Source organism: Camellia sinensis, chromosome 3 (genome assembly GCF_055761805.1).
Source record: "Camellia sinensis isolate YWXY chromosome 3, ASM5576180v1, whole genome shotgun sequence".
In the NCBI taxonomy this organism is placed as follows: domain Eukaryota; kingdom Viridiplantae; phylum Streptophyta; class Magnoliopsida; order Ericales; family Theaceae; genus Camellia; species Camellia sinensis.
Genome location: NC_138963.1, coordinates 150,552,769 through 150,564,746, shown reverse-complemented (window position 1 = coordinate 150,564,746; position 11,978 = coordinate 150,552,769).

The window sequence follows — 11,978 nt, the reverse complement described above, 5'->3', positions numbered from 1 at the left end:
CACCACTCCACGAGGCCTGTATTGTTACAAAGTCATGCCGTTCGGACTGAAAAACGCCGGGGCCACTTTTCAGAGGATGGTAACCAAGATGTTCGCTCCCCTTCTGGGCCGCACCATGGAAGCTTATATCGATGATATGGTGGTAAAAAGCAAGGAAAAGTCTCAACACCTCGCCGACCTAGCAGAGATATTCACTACGCTTAAACATCACAAGCTGCGTCTGAATGCCTCCAAGTGCGCCTTCGGAGTTGGCATCGGCAAGTTTCTGGATTTTTTTGTCACAAATCAAGGAATTAAAGCCGACCCTTCCCAAATCAAGGCGATACAAGAGCTGGAGCGCCCAAACTCCACGAAAGACGTGCAATATCTTGCCAGGATGGCAGCCGCGCTGAACAGATTTATAAGCCGGTCTTCAGATCGTTGCAGGCCTTTCTTCAAAACTTTGAAGGCCAAGTTCTTCTGGGATGACGAATGTGACCGTGCGTTGGCGGATCTAAAAGTATACCTTTCCTCAGCCCCTATCCTAGTCACACCAAAACTAGACGAAGAACTGTATCTCTACTTGGCAGTCTCTAAACATGCGGTGAACGCCGTCCTAGTCCGTGTTGAAGGTACCCAGCACCTTCCTATCTTCTACGTAAGCAAGACTTTGCTCCCGGCGGAATCAAGATATCTGTCGCTGGAAAAATTGGCCCTGGCCCTGATGATGACTTCCAGAAAGCTGGCACACAATTTTCATGCCCACACAATAGTTGTGCTAACTGAGTTTCCACTTAAGGTGATCTTTGAAAAGGCGGACTTTACCGGGAGAATTTTGAAATGGGCCGTAGAGTTGGGGCAATACGACATCAAGTTCCGACCGCGTACCGCAATCAAGACTCAAGCTCTTGCAGACTTTGTGGCGGAGTTTGCCCCTAGAATGCATCCTGTTTGTCCGGTTAATTTGGCTGAAGCAAATTTGGTACAGCCCACATTTCAGGCAACATGGACAAGTGGTGGATCATAAATGGAAGTAGGGCAAATGTAAGCCGAAGTGGAAAAGCTAGATACTCATCAGAAGACAAGCCCAACCAAGACATGGGAAGAGACCAGAATGAATCGACTAGTACCTTGGAGCTGAGAATCTCCCAAAGCCCATCAGACTGCTGGAAGTTGTTTATTGACGAGATGTGGAAGCTCTTCGTCGATGGGGCCTCCAACAGACATGGCGCCGAGCTGGGTATCGTGCTGACTTTGCTGGACGGGCTGGTTATCAAGCAAGCAATCACGCTCGACTTCCCAGCGTCCAACAATGAGGCGGAATATGAGGCCCTCCTGGCCGGATTGAGAAATGCATTAAGAATGAAAGCATCGACTCTTATGGTATTCAGTGACTCCAAGTTGGTGGTCAATCGGGTCTCTGGGGATTATGAAGCCAGGGATGAAAGAATGGCCAAATATCAGGCGCTGGTGCGCGTAGAAATCAAAGTTCGCTGCAATAAGAGTGGAACAAATCAACCGCAAAGAAAACAACATGGCTGATGAACTGGCCGGCCTTGCATCCACGCAAACAGCTTTTCCCAATCCATTGATGATAGAATTCCTACCTCAGCCAAGCATTGAGGAACCAGAAGTGTCCGAAGTACTTTGTGCTAACTTCGGACCATCTTGGATGGACCCCGTCATCGCCTTCCTAAAAGATAAAATTCTATCAAAAGAAAAGAAGGCGGCCAACAAAATGCAGGCCAAATCAGAACGGTTTTGGCTCTCTCCATCTAGAGCCTTGTACAAGAAGTCTTTCACCGGGCCGTATCTGAAATGCGTCTCACCCCGACAAGGTGGAAGCTTTCCTCTATGAGGTTCATGAAAGCATCTGCAAGAGTCATATTGAGGGCATGTCTTTGGCTTACTAAGCGATTTCCCAGGATTATTGGTGGCCGTGCATGCAGGCGGACGTGCAGAAATACGTTCACAAGTGTGAAAAATGTCAAAAATTTGCTCACCAAATCCACTGGCCGGCCAGAGAATTGCTCCCCCTTACAAGTCCTTGGTCGTTCGCGCTTTGGGGATTGGATATTGTGGGACCACTCCTAACAGCGTCGGGCAACCGCAAGTTCTTCATCGCTGCTACCGACTACTTCACCAAGTGGGTTGAGGCCGAGCCATTGGCGACCATAAAGGAAAAAGATGTGAAGAAGTTTGTCTAGCAAAATGTTATCACTTGCTTTGGTATACCGAAGGCCCTTATTTCAGATAATGGCACTCAGTTTGATGGGAAACTCTTTCGCGAATTTTGCGAGGAGTTAAAGATCAAGTTCTACAACTCAACACCGGCCTACCCTCAGTCAAATGGTCAAGCAGAAGCCTCAAACAAGACCATCCTGGACGGGCTGAAGAAGCGGCTAGAGAAAGCCAAAGGGAGGTGGACTGAAGAACTTCCCAAAGTGCTTTGGGCATACCGCACCACGCAAAGACGTTCGACCGGAGAAACACCATTCGCCTTGGCCTATGGCATGGAAGCCGTCATCCCACTGGAAATTAGCATGCCAACCATCTGGTCTAAAAGCTTTCAGCCAGACTTGAATAATGAAGCAGTGGCCTTGGAACTCGACCTAGCCGAAGAAAGAAGGAAACGTGCTTTGATCCACATAGCAGCATATCAGCAAGAGCTCTCCAAGAAATACAACAAGGTCGTGCATCCAAGGGTATTCAAGATCGGAGACTAGGTCCTGAGAAAGGTAATGGGCAACATGGTGATCCTTGGCAAAAGCAAACTCGGTGCAAATTGGGAAGGACCGTATAAGGTAACTAGCCTTGCAGGCAAAGGGGCATACCACCTGCAGGACTTGGATGGTAAAGTTATCCCCAGACCGTGGAATGTAGCTAACCTTAAGATTTTTTACTTTTGAAATGTAATCGTTTTTGTTCCTTAGCCTTTTGAACCATTGTAAATTGCTGACATGTAATGAAAGATAGCCCTGCTTTTTTCTTATATTATGTGTTCATGTACAATGACATCACAAGGACATTGGGCCACTATGGATGCCAGGGGCAAGGAGACCAACTTGTACTGGGCCGAACTAATTTTTTTCTTGCCGGTCAGGAGACAGGCCGTGCGAACAGTTGGTGCTTTGCCCAACTTATAAGGGCCGAGCTGATTTTAGCTTGCCGAAAATGAACCGTTGGTGTTTTGCCTAACTTGTAAAGGCCGAGCTGATTTTTGTTTGCCCAAAATGAAATGTTGGCGTTTTATCCAACTTATAAGGGCCGAGCTAATTTTTGCTCGCCCAAAACGAAATGTTGGCATTTTGCCCAATTTATAAAAGCCGAGCTGATTTTGCTCGGCCAAGTGACATGTTTGTGTTTTGTCAAACTTGCCAAGGGCCAAGCTGACTTTGCCCGCCTGACGAAAACAATGGCGTTCTGTGCAACTAGTGTAAGGGCCGAGCTGACTCTGCTCGCCTATACCACCAAACTTTGTAGCCGAGCTAATTTTAGTCGTCCGAGCTGGCAGTTATATTTGATAAACATTTCAAATCGAAGAAATTTTGCACGTTATAACCGAGACGATAACTACCGCACAAGAAATAGATACAAGACGGGCAAAAAGTTGAAGTTTTCATTAATTGAGCAAGTCGGATTACAAAGGTGGGGCCAAGCCCGGTTACATAAAAAATAAATAAATAAAAAAGGGTCGAAGATCAATCTAGATCTATGTCAACGGTCTGCTCAGCCAATCCCTCCTCGGCCTCATCTGCCGTAGCGTCCACCACCACGACAACCTCCTGCTCGGACTCTTGATCTTTGGCCCTCTCAGAAGCTTCGAGAGGAATTTTCTTGGCAGGTTACGCGGCGGTAGTTTCCTCTTCAGTTGCTTGCTTGGCCTCTTCGATGAGTCTCTTCTGCATCGCGCTGGTATAAGCTTGCATATGGGCCGGGATGAAGGCAGCAAGAGGGTTTTGAAACACCTCGACATCTGGGCCAAGGCCAAGTTTTTCCACGGCATTTTTCTAACCGCACTGGAAAAAGATGTCCTTGGTCCCCTGAACCTGCCGTTCATAAGTCCTCTCGCCCTCCGCGTAATCGCGATCTTCAACGTCCTCAACCTTCTTATCCACCTCGGCCTTGTGGACGTCGCGGAGTTTGCGCAGCTTGGAGATGTAGTGAGCCTTGGTCATCTAGAGGGCCCTCTGCTTCTCCTCATCAGCCCGAGCCAACCATTCTGATAGTTGATCGCGCTCAACCAACAGAGCTTCCTGCGCGGCCTTCCCTTTTTCCAGCTCAGCCGTCTTGGCCTTGTTGTCGGTAATGGCCTCCCGCAGACTCTTCTTCATGGCTATCATTCGCTCGTGGACGAGATAGTTCTTCTGCACGGCCTGCAAACAAATGAAGGTTGTCAGAATGGAAAAACCGAGCAACAACTTCATAAATTAAGGAGATTGCCAACTTACTAACACTATTGACTTTGAGGTCGAGTGGAGCACCTTCAGGTCGGACAACTCTTCGTGTTTCTTCATGTCGGCGGGAAGGAACAACCCCTTGGTCATGTTGAAACAGAGAGAGTAATCCTTGTCCGCGTAGATTGAGTCCGTAGTGGAGACAGCCCGGCCTTTATATGATAACTCGGGCGACCAAACCGAGGGGGCACTGGATCGTGTGGATGGCTCGCTGATCAGTTACTCGGTCTGGCCCTCCAAATTGGTTGATGCATGCTCGGTCGAATCCTCATCGGCCAGATGTTGTTCGGTTTGAGTTTTTCTCGGTCTCTTCTTCGACCGACCCGCTGCTTATTCACTAGCCAGAGCCAACACAGCCCCCTCCCCTTGCGCGGCCGGCGTGGAAGAAGTCTCCCCAGCTGCTTCCGGTGGCTGGGAGTCGCTCGCCTCGCCGGTGATCATCAACTTGATAGCTCGGATCTTCGCCATTTCTTGCTCGGCTATCAAAGGGACCAGTTTGATTGGTGGAAGGCTTGGATCTGGTTCTGGAAAGGGCGTACGTAGAAAGTCGGTTACCCTACTCTTGCGCAGCGCCGTGTAGTGGTAGCTCGGTTCGAAGTCGAGCAGCTTTGATGATTCTCGCTCCTCAGCCGAATGATGCAACAAAACCCTTATAGCCTCCTGGTTAGCGCGAGAGTAATCCTCTGCCAAGAGCTTATAATCTGCAAAAAGAAGAAAAGTATTAGATCGGCAACAAGAAGACCAATGTAGAAAGAAAATAATACGGTTCACCGAGATACTCACCGGCACTCCCAAAATCTTTCCTAATGTACCAACCCGGTGTGGGCGCCTTGGTGTCCTCGTAACGATCGGACACCCACAGAAAGTCGTCGTTGGTTTCTTTGTCCGGATTACGTTCGATGACTTTTGTTCGGCCTTTTCTGACCTTCAGATACCAGCAAAACCCACATTTATTTTTGCTAAGACTATATTGGTGAAATATCTCGGCGAGGCCGAGATTTAGGCTGAGTATTCTATTTAGCTCAGCCACACCGTTTATTATGTTGTATGTATTGTTGGAGACTTGGGTCGGGCATAGCCTTGTCTGCCTCAAAAACTCGCAGATCAGCGGTTGGACCGGGAAGCGCAAGCCTCCTTCTACTATGGACACCACCGTGAAGGGGCATCTGTCCAGCTCGCCCTAGAGAGTGTCTCTTTTATTGGCGAGCTCTAAGTGGATATCATCCGGGATACTGTACTCTTTATGGAACTCGGTCAGTGCCCCCGAAGAACTCACCATGAACCGGTATTTCCCCATCTATCCCAGTTTTATTTATTGGGATGACTTGGGTTGTATCTCGGTGAAAAGTTTTTGTGTGTTTGCTCGGACTTTGAGCTTCACCGTTGGTAACACTGAACGGGCCTGGTCAGTCCTAGTTTGCTCTGCATTATTAAGAAATAAGTCCAAGGATTAGCATGGCATAAATTGCACGGCTCCAATGGGAAGTGTCTAGCTCGGTTTTGAATCTTGGGGTGTTTGATTGGTTTTCTTTCCTATCTCGACTTCACTATTTGGCCGACCTGGCCTTCCTAGATCGGTTCTTGCCCCCTAGTTGCGGCTCGGTCTCATCCTCAAAACAAGACCACAAACCAAGTTTTTTCTCGGCTAAATCCTATTTATGGATCTAAATGATGGTTTTAGCTCGATCTTACCCAGGGCCCGCTCTGTTCATCCAAAATATGAAATTCATGAATTGATGCCAAGGGAAACCAGGGGCATGAAGGCCCCATCCATTTCTTTAATTTCATATTTCCTTAGTGTATATCAGTTTTATGCAAAAAATAGAGGGACTAGTAGAGTACCAACAGTCCCAAATAAAGAATTTGAAAAGCATAAATGAAGAACATGAAGAACACAGGCATAAAAATACGAGAGAGGGGTAAAGAAGCTTACTAATGACGGGTGCCACGCAGAGATTAGTCAATCGCGAGCTTGATTACAGCTTCAGAAGGGATAGATATGGACGAAGATGAGGCAAAGAGCAACAATGTCAGTGGTGGCAGAAGCCTGGAGGTTTGGAGGCTAGGGTTTTGGTTCGAGAGAGAAGGTGAACAGTAGGGACGTGTGACCCCTCGTGTGCGTATATAATGGAGGGGGGAAGCCAAAGGGTGGCAACCATTTGAATTTTACGCGTGAAGGAGACAGTTGTGGGGCTGCACGGGCCCAGTGATGTGAGGCCATATGGCAGCGAAAAGATGGTTCTGTCAGTACGACTGTACGATCGGTGACAAGACTACTGGCGCAATTTAGAAGACCGAATAGGATAGCTCAATCATGGTTGTAATCCCAATCACGCTCAGCTCGGATGGAATCAAGGGGCAATTGAGAGAGAGATTTGCACCGGACAAGTACGGCCGAGCTACGATAACGCGGGTTATAACGAACCTTGCGAGAGCCGAGCTATTTCCTCGGTCGGAGTGATTCCCCGGCCCGTCATGCCCGACCGAGCTAGATTTGTCGACCGGAGCGTGGAGTCAGGCGTGTGCCAGACCGAGTTGTGATTTGGCTAGGTCTTCGTTGAATCCGCAATGGTGCGTCTGAACCGAGCCAAGAACAGCCCAAAATGAATTTAGGTCGGGGCGAAGGTCGGCACGCCTCACGGCCAGTCAGCTCGGAAGGACCGACTTCATACAGCTCGGCCGTGAGAATCATTGTTGTGTTTCTTCCCAAGGGATAGGTAGGTCATGGTATCCCGGTTTGCCGCCTGGGCCAATGGTACGATGGAGGGGAAATCCACTCTTGGCACGCGTTAATACCGTTTGGCAATTCCACGCATGCTGTTTGGAGGTTTTAGCCTTTACACGCGTAAGATGGTGAGAGGAGAGCATTGCCACCTGTCCAGGGAAGGACAACAGAGGTAGTGCGCGCATAATCCCTGAGGCTACATGGCCAGCCTAGAAAAAGGAAGAACGGGGGACGTTGGAGGTATGCAATCTGAACAATTCTCTCTCTCTCTAGGAAGTGCTCTCTTCTTCTTCAAGCAGTTTGACTTGATCGTCGGAGGGTCTATCTGACAGCACACTGCCGGACAGCTCACTATTTCTTTGTCTTTAGGTCAGGCGTCGTTACGTGAAGCTTGAGTTCTAGGAGTACGGAACGCTAAGGATATTTCACTCCTGTACAATAAGTTTTCTCAAGAAAAAAAATAAATAAATAAATAAAAGAAAAGAGAAGAAAAAACCAACAGAGATGGGTCAAAATAATTACGATATGGAGATCAAACAGTCGGTGATGTGTCAACAAAATTTGTATCTGTGTATACAATGACAGTACTAATAACACACTTGTTTTTGATGGGATCATTAGAAGTATTGTTTGATATGTGTTGAAGACAAGCAACCTCCATTTGAATTTGATGTACTTGGAGAGGGACCATTTGTACTACATTATTTCATTAAAAAACGAAGACCATGCTCAAGCAAAGAGGACTTGTCTAGGTCTACGTTGACTACGTGGCAAAAAGTGCCCGCAAGTATAAGCCCCGTTCATAAACTAGGCCTATAAGCGCCCGCAAGTATAAGCCTAATGTTTAGTTTAATTTTTTTTGATCTAATATTTAGTTTGATTTTTTTTTGCTCTCATGTTTAAAATCTTTTTTTTTTTTTCTTTCTTTTTTTTCCCTCCACTTCTAGGTATTATATGCTACTTGATTTTTTTTATTATATGAGATTTAAAAAGGTAATAAAAAAATTAAAATACTTGAATTATGTTAGAAAATAAACAAGAAAAATAACTAATGAAAATATTAAAAATATGTGAATGAAAAATATATAGAGCTTAATAATATAAGTATAATGACAAAATGTATAACCCGATTCGGTTTGATTTTGGCCCGTAAGATTTGGGGCTATGGGTGGGACGTTGTTTTAGCTTTTTAAATAGGTCCAACCTGTTGACTAGTCAAAACTTGAAAACACTCATTAAAACATGAGATTTGAACACAATAATTACGGTCTGGGTAAGCCGCACCTATCTCATTGATGAACCCTACCTATACATTTCATTTTTGAATTATAGACAATAAATATATTGCAAGGCCTACGAAAATAAATAAAGGAATGAATTTATTGTAAGATCCAAGAGGAAAAAATGACATTACATCGTGCTATGTTTTGTGGCTTGATTAATTTATACTTTGTAAGGACATAAAATTAGTATTGTGTAATTGAAGTAAACAAATATACATATATATATATGATAGCTCAATTACATAATATAAAATCAATTGGTATGAGTAGTCCAACTTAGAATAGTTATGAAACTTTAACTCTTTTTCAATTTTTCATTTCAAAAATGTCTATGTCATTAATTGTTAATAATTGTTAACAGCTTTCAAATTCAATCCATCTTTTTCATTTATTAAATTATCAATTTTTTTTTTTAATTATGTCACATTTTCCCAATAATGCCATTTAACTATAAGAAGTAATAATTGGTCAATGCTTTTCTCATTCATCAAATTGTGAAAATTTGTTAAACAATATTGCGTTTACATCTATAGTTGGTACCCACACATACTTTGTCAACAAATCTATAGATACAGGCAGGGGTGCAGGCAGGTGACGTCCAAGAGGGTCACGTGCCCCCCTCAACTTTTGAAAAAGGGTAATGCTAGGGACACCAAATTTTCTACCAAACAAATGACCAAATGTCTCACATGGGTGTGGGGTCCGCAATTTTGTGGGCCCTACACCCATGTGAGACATTTGGTCATTTATTTGGTAGAAAATTTGGGACCTCTAGCATTTTCCTTTTTGAAATTATACTTATGCCTCTAACAAAAAAATATATTTCAATTTAATCATTTTAAATAATGTCTTAAAATTTTACATCACTATTTTCTTTACTCTTTTTGTTTAAAAAATTTAATTTGTCACTTTAACTTAATTATGCTAAAAAAATTCTTATAAATTGTACATTAGAAATATATTATATGTCACTATTTTATATCACATCTTATATGAATACTCATAATTGGTTAATTTATTTACAAATAATTGTTACACAATTAATGACAACTAATAATATATTGCCATGTGATTCAGTGATTCAAAATGACAAAAAAATCTATTACTCTCTCCCACTCTATATTTCTTTTTGTATGTGTATCTTAATATAATTTGCTATCATATTTTATGAAGGCATGTGATTTTTTTGTAATCCTTGATGGCCACCATACACAAAATCAAATTAATAACAATAAAGATAATAGATCAGTTAACTTGAACGTGTATTTAAATATATCTTTTGCATCGTACTAATTTTAGTCTTATAATCAAATAAAAACAATAATGACCCGGACCCCCTTCCCCCCATCCCCTTGACCCCCTCTCAACATGATTGGCCAGTTTTTTTTTTTTCTTCTCTAATCACCACCCCGCCACGTGTGTGTGTGGGGTGGTAGGAGTGGTGATTGAAAGGAGTCTCAATCATGACCCAAATAAAAATTAGATTAAATTGAATTGTGGTTTTTGTTAAAATTTCAATTCAATAATATCCCTTATGAATTAAAATCTTGACTCTACCACTGGATACAGAGCTGACCATAAAACTAACTGCATAAAATAATTATGACCATATACATTTTCACTCATATTATTATTTAGGCCAAGTTTGGCTACAAAGAAAAAAGTACACTTATTTCATCTTTTTATCTTTTTTGGGTCACATCAATCAACATCTTCTCTCTACTTTTTCTACACATAATATAAAAAAAGTCAAAAAATACACTTATTTAGTCTCTCCAAACTAGGCCTTAATTTACGTTGTATATTTGTATGTGACTATACTTATTGATAAGTTGTGTCTCATCTACTTGCCAAGTTGCAGAAAAGTAGAAGTCCTACTCACTTTCGTTGGCAACCCACTCTGTTGAATTAAACTACGAACAGTTTTTGTAACACTTGAAAAACCGTTCCAAAAATGTGTACCGTATGTTGGTCCTGTGTGGTCCTTGTTTGATTTCACGTGGTTGTTACACGCGGCTAATCGACCTCTCTTTCCCTCTCACACACACGCACACTGAGTGGGAGTGTCGCTGACCTGTCGCGCCTGGACTTATATTGACCGACCTTAATCACTTCACCTCCCTGCTGATGTGTCTCGTGTTTTCGGTTGGTTCAGCTATACTCTAATTCTGTCTGACTAACATGTTATTTTAATAATATTTTAATTTTCATATAAAAAAATAATAAAATGATATGATAATTTAGGTCACGTTTGAAAATATATTTTTTTAATAATTTTTTAATTTTTTAATTAAAATATAATATAAAAAAAATTAGTATGTTTGGGAGGATTTGGGGTGCCTGCTGTGCTGGCCCTATGGGTTTATTTCGGGATCCTTTTTGATAATCCGAACTGTTCATATTTTAGAATACATCGAGTACAACATACTTGTAAAAAATTAAGTTAATTGAATATTGTTAACCCTTTCAACCACTCACATTTGTATTTTCAAAAATAAATGACATTGTGATTTAAAGTATTAAAATGAATACAAATGTGAGTGGATGAAAGAGTTAACAATATCCAATTAATTTAATTTTTTATAGGTTTGTTTTACTCGATATACTCTAAAATGTAAACGGTTCAAATTATCAAAAAGGACCCCAAAATAAGCCCATAAGGCTGCATAACAGTGCCTGTTGTGTACATCCCAACTCCTGTTTGGAATGACTTTTTAATCTTTTACGAAAATATGTACAAAAAATAAAAAAAAAATGAAACATTTGATTTTTTAATATATGTTGTTGGCTTTTTAATTTTTTTAATTATTTTTTAATTTTTAAACTAAAAATAATATTACCAAATGAGATCTTAATTTTTTAACTAAAATTAAAAATTATCAAACGAGACTTATATAGGGGTTGGAGAGTTGAGCGTTTTGGTCACCAAATAGTCGCCCTCACAGCCGCCCTCAAGTGGCCGTGGATTGCAGTCCCATCTCCCCCCCTACCCATTGCACCGCTTATGGAGAGATTGTGACACACTCACTCTCCAATTACCAAACTGTTGTGAAATGGTGAAGGGACATCACTTATTATTTTTTGTTGGGATAGGGTAGAATAATAGGGAAAACTTGGCGGAATTTGGCATTTTGGTGATTTTTGAAGGATTAGGGAATAGAAAAATTCTCCCATATGAATTGCACATCATATGAAATTTTATTATAAATTTATATAAGTAATTTTATAAAAATGTATAAATTAAATATAAATTTATATAAATTTTAAGTTTTTACGAACTTCTGTTAATTTATATAATTTGTGATAGGATTGCACATCATAACATTTTTTATAAGAATATGGTGGAATAATCGGGACATTTAGGTGAATTTGGCATTTGGTGATTGGTGAAGAAATAAGAAAACGAATGATCAATCACCTAATAATTTTTCTTACTATGAGACGGCCTTGTTTAGGATAATCTGTAAAAATCAAAAAATTATTAAAAAAATCAAAAAGTCCATACTATATGAAAGAAACTTGTGAGGAAAGTCT